This window comes from Ananas comosus, linkage group 3 (genome assembly GCF_001540865.1).
Source record: "Ananas comosus cultivar F153 linkage group 3, ASM154086v1, whole genome shotgun sequence".
Taxonomy (NCBI): domain Eukaryota; kingdom Viridiplantae; phylum Streptophyta; class Magnoliopsida; order Poales; family Bromeliaceae; genus Ananas; species Ananas comosus.
In genome coordinates, this window is record NC_033623.1 from 1,502,095 (window position 1) to 1,515,650 (window position 13,556).

The following is a 13,556-nucleotide window of genomic DNA, read 5'->3' on the forward strand; positions in this document are numbered from 1 at the left end:
GGATGTAATTAAACTTAAAATAATGGGTACATTGACCTTTGCCGATTTGTTGTTCAAAAAATTATACTTAATTATTTTGCGATTTAATTAGCATTCAGTTTTCTACTCGCCATCATGTTGTTTAAAAAGTTACACTTAACTATTTTATAATTTTATTTTTATTTCACCGTAAAAATTTATTATTAAACAAGGTATCACAAGACTTTCAACAAATTTTACTTTGCTATCCTATTTACGTCATTTTTTTTTTGAAAAATAAAAAATAAGTTATAAGATAATTAAATTTAATTTTTTGAACTATCTGGTAATAAACTAAAGAGGAACATAAGGGACAAATTAAAGTTTGTCCTAAATTAAATTTTAAGCCATCTAGTGTCATCACTATAATAATTCTCTTTTATTTATTGTCTCCCTGCCACCAAACATGTGGCCCATGAGAGAAATAACAATTCACTAATTCAACGGGATCGGCTGCAAAGCATTAATAATCGTGCCACCAACTAAGTTACAACTCTCTTTAAAAAAAAAAAAAATGATATTTTTCGTATTTTGAATATTTTAAAACAGGCTTATATATTAATTATTTGATCAGATACGTGTACAGTTCCTAATCTCGCAGTTCATTAGCGAAATATTATATGATTTAAGATAGATCCGGTCGTTGATGAGCAGAACAAAACATTATTGTGATGCGCCCAACAATTTTTTTTTTTTTTTTTTTTACCTATAGTTGCGGCACACGCTGAGTTTAATATTTAAAGGATTTACCTATAGTTGGGGTACATATTAGACTTGGATTTGACTTAGGAGAAAACTGCGAATATAACATGTCATATGTTTACACTACCAGATTTAACTCTAAGAGCCGTTGTATCGCCCACGAGTGCCACTCCGGAGCCGGGCCTAGTGCTGTTGCGTTGGTGTCGCTGTGTCCTGGTTGGACTTACTCTCCACTAACTACCCAGCAGAGGTGGTTGTAGTGTTGCTTCGGCAGGCGGGACGGGTGTATCACAGTCCCTAAATAGATTGGGTCAGCATTGATATTTTACTACATATGATTAGAGTAGAGCATGATAGTATAGTGATAGTTAGCTGTAGACGTTTTCCAGCTTTCCTACTATTCTTGCTCCTTTCTGTAGACTTAGTGAGTGGACCGATGATTGTTGAGGGCGCCACCCACTGAGAACTACTTGTTTTTACAGTAGTTCTCACGCCCAGTTGTTACTCCTCGTTTGCAGAGCCTGCTGTTCCAGTTGCTGCTGCCTCTGAGACCGATCGTGGCAAGGGCGTTGCCGGTTAGAGCCCTTCCCAGTTGTGGCTGTTCGAGAGGATACCAGTTTCAAGTAGTGGTTTTGTTTCTGTTGCAGTTCATGTACATGCAGTATATATAACTCGCTGGAGCGAATCTTTTGTACCTGGATTTTGTATGTATATGAAACTGGCTTTTGTTTACCTGTTTTTCTTCCAGCAGCTCTATACTACTGTTTGTAGTATTGTATATTCTACAGATACAACTATTGCTACGTATACAGGAAAAATTCCTTTATTTACGGCGGATTTGTCGGCGTGCCCGGAGAATGAAACATCCGGGACGTGACAATAAATTTATTAATTTATTAAATTATTTTTAATTAATATTTTGATGTTAATTAATTATATAAAATATTTTAAATTTAAAATCCTAATTACTCTTATTCTTGCTATTTCAATGTAACCATCCAAATATCATTTGTCTTATTTTCAAAAAACAGTCGAACTTGTATCTAAACCAAAAATTAGTTTTGTTTCTACTTAGTTGCACGAAGTTGTACCTAAACTAGGAATAAGTAATTCATATTTATTTCTGAACCAAACGATATTAATTCCTATAATTCTTATTTATTTCTGAACCAATCAATACTTTCATAGTCAATAATCAAAAGTTGATAGAAACACTATTTTTTTTCTATTAATACTACTTGTGATTTGTAATATATTAATGAACAAACAATTTGTGTTACTATTAGTATAAAAAAACCGAAGGTCCGCTAGAATACCTTGTGTAAAAGTATCATGCGGAAGTATACCTTGTGGTTTTAGCACTTGGATAGAGAGAATGTGAGTGAATAGATTGGTGGTTAGGTCTGTTGGTAGGTGGAATAGTCTTATAATTCCTTACAGGGCTATTAATAATCAAAAGTAGATCCAATGCTTAAAAATCTAATAGCACCATGAATGGTTGATACTTGTAAAAGTATCATAGCTTCAACTCCTATATATATAATATATATATATATTATATATATATATAGTATATTATATATATATATACTTCATTAATATTATTTGACCATGTATCTTTGAACACATTGTGCCTGGTTCTTGTTGTGTACCCTGGATCAAATCTTTTATTTGGCATGATTGATATTCGAAACAAGATGGGAATCTCTCCGAATTTATAACCCTATATTGATTATTTAAATTATTTTTTTAAAAAAAGAATATATAATAAAAGGGTAAAATTTCAAATACCACACTGTGGGTTTCATATGTTCTCTACTTCATAGATCATAGCTTTAACCCCGGATCCGTCTAGATGCAAGTGCAAGGCTTGATGGTTGGTACGCCGAGTCCAAGTTTAAACTCTAGTTGATTCACATTCCGCTAAGTTTAGTTTCTAAGAATAAAAATAGAATGAAGCTGCGGTGCATCTACTTTCAAAAAAAAAAATAAAAACCCTGTGGTTTATAAAGTGTATCAAATTTAGTACCATGTGGTTTTATTTTTCTCTTTTTATTATCCATTTCATTAATTTTTTTCGTTAAATCAGTGACAAAATTAAAATTAAAAGGTACTAAAGTGAATATTCGATAAACCTAGGTAGGGTATCTAGAATTTTTTGTATATAATTTAACGAAATATTAATGAAGGAAAAAAAAATCAGTGGCAAAATTAAAATTAAAAGGTACTAAAGTAAATATTCGATAACACTATGACGTTTTTTGTATATAATTTAATAAAATATGAACAGAGGAGCCGACGAAAAGAGAAAAATGAAACCATAGAGTACTAAATTGATACACTTTAAACCACCGGATACTAAAGTGAGAAAGTGCAAAACCACAGGGTACTAAATTGATTCACTTTAAACCACATGATACTAAAGTGAAAAAGTATGAAACCACTGGGGTGGTATTTGAAAGTTTTTTCTAATATAAAATTAATTTTTTTATATATTATATATATTTTAATTTGTATTGAAATTTATACTATTGTTAATTAAATTGTTATATAAATTATTATATTATAAATTACCATATAACATATTTTTATATAAAATATACTGATATAAATTAATTATTTTATTTTTAAAGTATATTTAGATATTATTCTAGACTTTTTATTCAAACATTACTAAGGATACTTTCTAAAGTATTCTCCAATGCATCCAAATATATATAAATTTATAGTTGTTCTAATTTGTAGCGAAATATTTTTTGTTCTTGAAAATAATAAAAATTGTTCTCTAAAATTTAGTTCTTAGTTACAAGTTTGGCGACGTTTGGTCTTCGAGATTATTAGAAAAAGAGAAGGAAAAAAGATTCCAGATGTCCTTTTTTTGATTCGTTGGGTTCATATTTTCTTAATTAATAATTCTAAAGAAGAAAGAAAAGCTCCTTAATTAATTAAGATTAGTTTTCTTAACTTTTTTTTTATTGTAGAGGATTAACTAGTTTTTAAACTTAGTTTAACTTTTCCAATGGTCCTCATAAGCTTGACTTATTAGTTAAATGCACGTGGTTGCACGCATCTAATTATGAGCGTGTGTGTCGCTCACAAATTAATTACATAAAAATTATACATAACTAAATATATAAAATTTAACTTAGTTCCAAGTTGGATTGCGTAGTGGTGACAATGTTGCTCCTAAAATAACAAGAAGAATCACTTATAATAACTTATTGGGTTAAATGCATGCAGATTCCTACAAAGTTTAATTGTCTATATATTGTTTCTATAAAAGTCATAATTTTTTAAATGTAATCCTTGATTTGTTACTTGTTGGAGAACTATTTATATTTTTTATTTTGACATTACAATATGTCCTTTCAAAAATTATAACAGTATAAATAAGATGGGTAAAAATATCAAATTATCTCATAAACTAATCAGGCTACTAGTTTTTAATCCATAATTAACGAAATTTTTTAATGGATTCCAACGGTAGGAATATATTTAAAAATATTAGGACTTTTGCAGGAACAATATTATAAAGTTGATCTTGGCAGAAATATATTTATAATTTACTATATTTATAGGGACCTATACGCGACTAACCCTAACTTATTTGTAGGCAAGTATACCTGGTGTGCAGCTAACATTATTTCTAGATTAAAGGCTTTTCCGTGCATCATGTGGTTGGTTGAGAGAATCCCAGTGCCATATAGCTCCAAAAAAATAAACCTTTATTTTTTGAGCAGATTCTTTTTTATTGACATTATTTTTAAATGAGCGTATGAATCGAATAATATGGTATCTTTCTCTCTAAAAAAAAAAAAATTGCTCTTTAACGGTGAATGCGTGAATTACAATTAAAATCTCTTCAAATAAATTGAACTTAAGAAATTGATCTAATTAGAAACAGCTAGAAATAAGCTTAAGACTATGCCCATCCCTAAAATACATGAGAGCGAAATATGAACTAAAAATGATTAACTCATATGTAGGTACGGTCTACAATATTTACCACCTCAGAGTTTAATACTGAATTTATACATATATATATATATATATATATATATATATATATATTATCATTTTTATCAACCAAAATTTATTTTTATCCACTCTCGCCTGGTGAAAAAGATAGTAGAAAACAGGTTTGGACAAAAAATAAAGGCTTAATTATAGTATAATATTATTTATACTGTACTTTAGAGTTTTTTATTTATTACACTTTTTTTTTCAAATATACCATTAAAATATTACGTTTTTTCAATCTTTACATTACATACAATGAATTAATAATAGTATATAGCTATGCTAAAAAATACTGCTTGAAATTAGCAAAACACATATTAGGCACCTTTTGACTAAAAAAAAAAAAGTTAAAAATAGTTTGATAGATCTTTCAATGAGTCTATTATTAAGGCTCCATTTTGATATTCTAGCTATCTTTCTAATGCCTCTTAAAAACAAAAAAAAAAAGCTTCTCCCTAAAATATAAGATTTGTTATCGTAGTTCAAAGATTATTGAGAAAACAATGGTTTAGTGATATCTTTAAAGAAAAAATAAAGTAAGGGGTAGCAAATAGAATTAAATTTGAAGTATAATATACAAATCGATAAAAAAAAGTTAGTTTAATGACGTTCATAATAAATCAAAATAACATTGAATTATAATATATTGGTAGTTGGATGTAATTAAACTTAAAATAATGGGTACATTGACCTTTGCCGATTTGTTGTTCAAAAAATTATACTTAATTATTTTGCGATTTAATTAGCATTCAGTTTTCTACTCGCCATCATGTTGTTTAAAAAGTTACACTTAACTATTTTATAATTTTATTTTTATTTCAACGTAAAAATTTATTATTAAACAAGATATCACACAACTTTCAACAAATTTTACTTTGCTATCCTATTTAACGTCATATTTTTTTGAAAAATAAAAAATATTAAATTTTAAGCCATATAGTGTCATCACTATAATAATTCTCTTTTATTTATTGTCTCCCTGCCACCAAACATGTGGCACATGAGAGAAATAACAATTCACTAATTCAACGGGATCGGCTCCAAAGCATTAATAATCGTGCCACCAACTACGTTACAACTTTCTAAAAAAAAAATAATAATATTTTTCGTATTTTGAATATTTTAAAACAGGCTCATATATTAATTATTTGATCAGATACGTGTACAGTTTCTAATCTCACAGTTCATTAGCGAAATATTATTATATGATTTAAGATAGATCCGGTCGTTGATGAGCAGAACAAAATATTATTGTGACGTGCCCAACATATATAAATATATATATATTTTCTTTACCTATAGTTGGGGCACACGCTGAGTTTAATATTTAAAAAAAAATTTTATATATAATATTTAACCAATAATGTGAGACGTCACTAAGATTCATAACTGTTGATAATACATGTGGCTAATAATTTATTGCGAGATAAAAGCCATGCAGGAAAATCACGTGGCCGATAATTTATTAGTGACATCAATTTCCGTGCGGTGGAAAGAGTGGAAACCAACGCGCTTTGGATCACATACAGATATATACCTGTATCGGATCTACAATATTAAATATACGTAATAACAACTCGAAATTATATATTAAAAAAAGGTATCTAGGGACGGCGGTCGGTCCAAATAAATATTACTAAATGCTATATAATAATAACTATTATAAATATCATTATAATTAATTATAATTGTCACAAAAAAAATATACTAAATATTTGATAAATAAAACTTACAGCGGTAATTATAATTAATATTAAAATACTAATTGATTCACAACTAAATACTCAATGAATTGAAATATTAAAAAATAAGTCATAATCAAAAAACAATAATAATTTGTATAACAAATAGTTTTTACTCTCAAATTACAATATCAATATTTAAATTAAATTTCAGACATGAGTTCTAACAATAAAACACTTGTTCAAAATTTAGCAAAAAATAATAAATTCTAAATGATATTAAACATCTATAATATCGAAAAAGGCATTTGATCCACACTAAATACTCAATGAATTGAAATATTAAAAAATAAGTCATAATCAAAAAACAATAATAATTTGTATAACAAATAGTTTTTACTCTCAAATTACAATATCAATATTTAAATTAAATTTCAGACATGAGTTCTAACAATAAAACACTTGTTCAAAATTTAGCAAAAAATAATAAATTCTAAATGATATTAAACATCTATAATATCGGAAAAGGCCCAAATTATAAATACTTAAAACGCTTGAAAAGTTTTCTCAGATCGATGACAAAGTCCCAAAAAATCTGTTTTCAAAATAATATTTTTGCAATAAGTGGTATGAATAAGTACATGCTTATTTCGGGATTGAATAGGTGTGAAAAAAGTTATAGTAAATCACATTATATTTATAGGAGATGATAAGTGCTAGCAAACCTATGTAGTAAATCAGCAAAAATACAAATTTAAACAAAAAATTGAATTGCCTCAAAAGGATTTTTTTTTTTTTCAATGTGAATTCAAATATTTTGCTCAACCGCTCAAGATCCCATATCTATCAAACACTCCAGAAAAAAGGTAATTCCTAAAATTTAACGTTTAGGGATTATAAGTAGTTATATGTTTGGGGATTAAATTGGTAGGACCAAAGTTAAGGGATTCTTACAAATTGATAAGAATTACTAAATTGAAGTCAAAAATAGGATTAACAGCTAGTAGAAAGATTTGAAAATATCATAACTTTTAAAAAAACACTATATAAAAATTAAATTTTATAAAAATATATTTATAATTTACTATATTTATGAAAATCTATATGAATTTAACCCTATAATAAAAGTGGACACCGTTAGGCAGTTTAAATGCTTACACCCTTCTAAGTCCACTAATAAATGCAGGGAAGTAAGAGAACGTTTTATGAATAAACAAATTCCAATGCACGGGCCACAAAAGTTAATAAAATATATAATAATAAATAAATATGAAAATTTAATGAGAAGGATTGAGAAAGTATGGGTGGAAAGAGAATGCCGGATAAATAAATGATCACGATGAAAAGAACAATACGAAGTGAAATAATAATAATAATAATAATGATGATGATGTTTATTTTATATGTATTTTTATTAAATTGTAACATTATAAAAATTTATCTTTATATTTTTTTATTATTAAATATAAATTTGAAGTTTAAAATATACAAATTTATTTGTGCAAATTGACCAGTATCACTAGGTACGTAACTATCAAAATATTGGTTCTTTTAGTAAAAATATATTTATTAATCATGTCCATAATTAAATAAGATACAAGATATAATATTTTGTATCTCCTGTACTTGAAAGTTGAAACATAACTTTTTTTTTTTATCACAACTAATCTCATTAAGTAACTCCGTTTAATTACTTCCAAAACAGGCACCTGCATGAATCGTACGTACTTAATATTTTGCACCTTTAATCTCCCTGTTTCCTACACAGTACTCCTCCATGTCTACTGTTAAAATTCTCATTAATTAATTAACACCATTTTCTTGCAAATCACTGCTTCAAATTAATGTACTACCATGCATATATGCTCCTACAATCATCTTAGTTAATATGTATTTGGTTTCATATATATATTAATCTCCCCTACTTCTCGATAAGTCCCTCCACACATGATCTCCATGTCTATTATTGCTCAGTTAAATTAACCTATGTTTTCCCTCGACATCTCAACAATTCTTTATAAGGGAAATTAGATTTTTTACGTATAATTGTTTTTAAAATATGAGCAATACGTACTTTAAAACTTACATCGTGCTGCTCGTGGATCGAGTTCTTTAAAAATTAAATCATGCTGCTCATGCAACTAATATAATTAATTTTCCGCGCAACTATTAAATGCATGCATGTGGTGAATTTGATCAACTATTTCACTTGCTTTCGACATATTTTTTATTTATTTATATTTATATGAATAAATTTCATAAATTGTGAACCCTAAAAATGTTCTCCCCGTGTTAATTTGCCGGGCCCGAATGGTTTGGAGCTATACGATTTGGAAATGGAAATGGTTGACCAAAATTTTTATTTATATTTTTAAAAATTTTAAAATATTTAATATATTCATGATTGATCAAAATACCCTTATTGATTTTCAAAAAAAAATTTAGATATCTCCAAGCCAATAAAGTTTACTGATAGAAATTAAAATTTAGAAGGGTGTTTCGGTAATTCAGTATGAATTTGAAAATTTTGAATATTAGTATGATACCTCGCTTTACAGATAGTCATCCATCCTAAAACTAGAAATTATTTCAGGATGAATTTACCGACCGTCCCTAGAGCAAGTGGCAAAAGGCTTGGTGGTTGGTACCTGAGACTCAAGTTTGAATCTTAGCTGATTCACATTTCTAGCTAAGTTTATTTCTAAATGAAACAAACGAAGCGGGTAGCATGCTATCTATTTCTAAAAAAAAAAAAAAAATTCACGACGAATTTGAAAATTTTGAATATTAGTATGATGTCTCGCTTTACAGATAATCATCCATCCTAAAACTATTCTAGTCCTATCACACTTGACTTTCTTAACTTTTTAGGTCTAGCCACACCCAAAATGTTATATTGGACTGAAAGTTCGCCTTTAATTATCTGTAAAAAAATAATTTTATAACATTTTTTCCTGCTAGATTGGCTTTTCTTTTTTTTAAAAAAATACTAATAATGCTAGACAAATAATTGGCTCCACTACTGCTTCCTCACTGTTTATGGCCCCAAACCATCCCTGCACCGTTTGTCTGTAGGGGTCAATTATTATTCATTATTTTACAATTTTTTTAATAAAATGCATGATCTACTTATTTTTGTTTGCAGTAAAAATCAAGAGGTTTTTTAATTGTTAGGGACTAAAAAGAAACAAGTGCGAAAGTTCACGGGACCAATGTACTTTGCCAAAAACAATGCACAAGGACCTAATAGTGATATCTGAATAGTACAGGAGAGGCAGATCCATCCTATTCTCCAATCCTGATTCTTTATTTATTCCGAAAGGAAAGAAAAGAAGTGGGAGTTTTTTTTTATGTATTTTAAAATTTTAAGAAATTATCTGTAAAACTAACACTGACACACCATGTGACAGTAGGGATGCAAATGGATCCGGATTGGTGGAGCTCCGCCCCGATCCGCCCTGAATGGGGTGGTAAGTGGGAACAAAAAATATAAAAAAATATAACCCGTCCCGAATCCGCCCCGATCTGCCAAGTAAATGGAGCGGGAGGTGGGAGACTCTTTTCTTCCTTCAATCCGCCCCGATCCGTCAAAAATCCGGCTCCCGCCCCGATCCGCCCCGAATGGAGCGGTAAGTGGGAGCCAACAATAAAATGAAAAGTAACCCGCCCCGAATCCGCCCCACCCCGATAAGAAATGGAGCGGGAGGTGGGGGAACTCTCCTGCCCCCGGATCCGCCCTGTTTGCATCCCTATGTGACAGGTTTAACTGACTATGCTGACGAAAAGCTAAAACAGAAAAATTACAGAATACTTAAGTAATACAATTAAAATCACAATATATTAAAATAAAAAGATAGTAAATTGTAGAAAGGGTATCTAAAGTTTTCTAGACTATGAGAAATTTTGATTTGACTATCAAATCTTTCAAAATTTTGATTTTATTATTCAGCTTTTTAGTTTGTTTGCTTGAAACAATCAACAGCATTTTAGTTTCAAATTTTAAAATAATTATTTATTTTAATAAATTTATAGTCGCAAGAATTACATAAAATGTACGAATTAAATTTATAAATATAAACGGTATATTCAAAGTCTAAAGTTAAAAGTGCCACTAGTCGACAAAACTCAAATAAATTTAAACATTGATAGTAAAGTAAGGGGGCTATCCATGCGTGTTAGTACCCATAGCCCCAATTTTATAGAGGAGCAATTGCTTATATGCTTCTAAAAAATTTTCAACTTTCTTATTTATCCATTATAAAAGGCTAATATTAAAAAAGCTAAATTACACAAAACGCTTCTGTTAAACTCTCTTTTCATCTCCCTCCCATCCTATCATTTAAAAACTTACACTGTCTCCTTAAAAAATAAGAAATGTTCACTTCGAACCTCGTCGTCAGTGCTTTGTTAGGGTTCCGTCTATATTCTATTATCATATATTTTTTATATCAGAACTACCCTTCTATCCATTCTCTCAGCAGCCCCGCCTGCCTTCTCACCGATGCCGTCCTAGACCATGCTACCTCGCCGGCCTCCTCTGCCGCCTCACCTTCGCCCATCTCCATCCACGCCCACACCCATACCCTTGTCTCCTCCGCAGTCTCACCCTCGCCTACCCTATGTTCCCGTCCACCCCGACCTCTTTCCACCGTCGCCAAATGAAGAGGTGGCGAGGAGTGCAAGAGGAGTAGAGAGCAGATGGAGCTAGCGGAGTTGGAGCTGGAATTGAGAGGCACGAAAGATGGAGGAGGAAGAGCTGTGGATGAAAAAGGGCTGGGAAGAAGACAAAGAATGAGAGGCATTTTAGTCATTTTGTCAAAAAAGTTAACATCGTACATTCCTGTGAATATATTTTATTTTCTAATTAGGCAAAGTAAAAAATTAAATTTTGACAGGAGAATTTTTTGTAATTTAGCCTATTAAAAATACCTTTTTAATATTTCAAAGTCTTTCATATATATATATCTCTAGAGTTAAATTCTGTTAGTGGACTGTTAGTAACAGATGTTATCTCTATGAAATTATCATTTTGCCCTTCAAATATAAACTTCTATCGTCATCAACTTTTCTTATTTGTCCGTAAGTTAGGGACAAAAGAGCTATTTTGATTTTTTGCCTTTTCAAATATATCTTCTACCATCGCCATTTTTTCTTATTTGTCCTTAAGTTAGGAAGCAAAATATATATTTTACTATTTTTTAACCATGGTAGAAATTTAACTCAAGTTTAACTCGAGATGACTTAATGGACACTAACAGCATAGGTTTTTTTTAATAACAGAGAAAATATATAAGAGGTATATTTGAAACAAGAAAAAGGAGTAAATAGAATATTTCAAAAATTTTGAGGGATATATAGACAATTATCCCATATATATATATATATATATATATATATTATAATATATTATATAGTCCGGCGTGGTATTTATCGGTAACAGATGCTTTCGTGCAACCAAGTTGTTTCAATAATACGGCTTCCAAATCAATGATCGGTTCGATAGACTGATCTACACTATTGAAAGTATTTGAAAACTAATTTATAATTTTCATATCATTTATCTTCAAACGTCTAGTTTAAAAATAAACGACTGAGAAAAAATTTCATAAAAAATAATGATAAAAGAATTAAAAAAAATTAATTTGAAATACTGATCTTACTGTAATATAAAAATCACACCCTTAAAATTTTTAGATTGTTTTAATTATAGATTATTTTACACCCTTAAATTCACAAATGCATCACATCGGTCATTTTTTAGACCTTTTTAATCATTAGTCAAATAATATCGAAAAATTATGAAATTTAGTTTCCAAATATTTCAATAGTGTAGATCAAGTCTAACAGAACTAATAGTTGATTTGAAAATCGCACAATTGAAAAATAACTTGGATAGCAAAAGGACTCCGTATTACCCATATTATACTAGTTATATTAATATATATATTATTATATATATATATATATATATATATATATATATATATATATATATATATTAAGCAGGGCTGCTGTGCTCTCAGAAGCACAGAGGCCTTCGTGCTCCTTAGCTGTTTTTTATGATAAATTTCGAATCGACGATCGGCTCCGTTAGACTTGATCTAGCGTATTTGAAATTTCTAGAAAATAATTTTCGCGATTTTTTTGATATCATTTATCTTAGTGATGAAAGGATTCAAAATCAATAATTTTTAATGGTTGATATCTGTCGTTTTCAAGTTTAACGTTGTAGAAGTATTCAAATCAGATGAAATTTTGATACAAAATTCTTTATACTATCTACACAAGATCAATATTTCTGATCGAACATTTAATGATATATCACCACTTTTTATAAAGACTTTTATTTTCAGCCGTTAAAAATTATTGATTTTGAATCTTTCGATTGCTAGGTAAATAATATCGAAAAATCGCAAAAAATTATTTTCTAGAAACTTCAAATACGCTAGATCAAGTCTAACGGAGCCGATCGTCGATTCGGAAGTTCCATCATCGAAAACGGCTTAGGAGCATGGAGGCCTTCGTGCTCCTAAAAGCACAGCTGTCATGCTCTATATATATATATATATATATATATATATAGTTAGGCCCGTATACTATTAGTAGCACGGAAGCTTCCGTGCTACTAAATTGTTTTCAATGATGCGGCTTACCAAATTGACGATCGGCTCCGTTAGACTGGATCTATACTATTAAAAGTATTTGGAAACTAAATTTCATAATATTTCGACATCATTTGGCTAGTAATCAAAAGGCTTCAAAATTGAACAATGTAAAACAATCCAAATCTGATGAAATTTTTATAGAAATTTTTTTTTCACTATTTAGAGTAAGATTAGTATCTCTGATTTTAAATTCAAGTCTTTTTATATTATTTTTAGGAGATTTTTTTTCAGTCGTTTATTTTTAGACTACTCGTTTGATAGGTAAATGATGCTAAAAATTTATAAAATTTAGTTTTCAAATACTTTCAATAGTGTAGATCAAGTCTAACGGAGCCGATCATTGATTTGGAAGCCAGATCATTGAAAACAACTTGATAGCACGTAGGTCTCCATGCTACCGATAGTATTCCAGCCTAGCTCTCTCTCTCTCTCTCTTTCTCTCCGTGCTCCTGAGCCGTTTTCGATGATG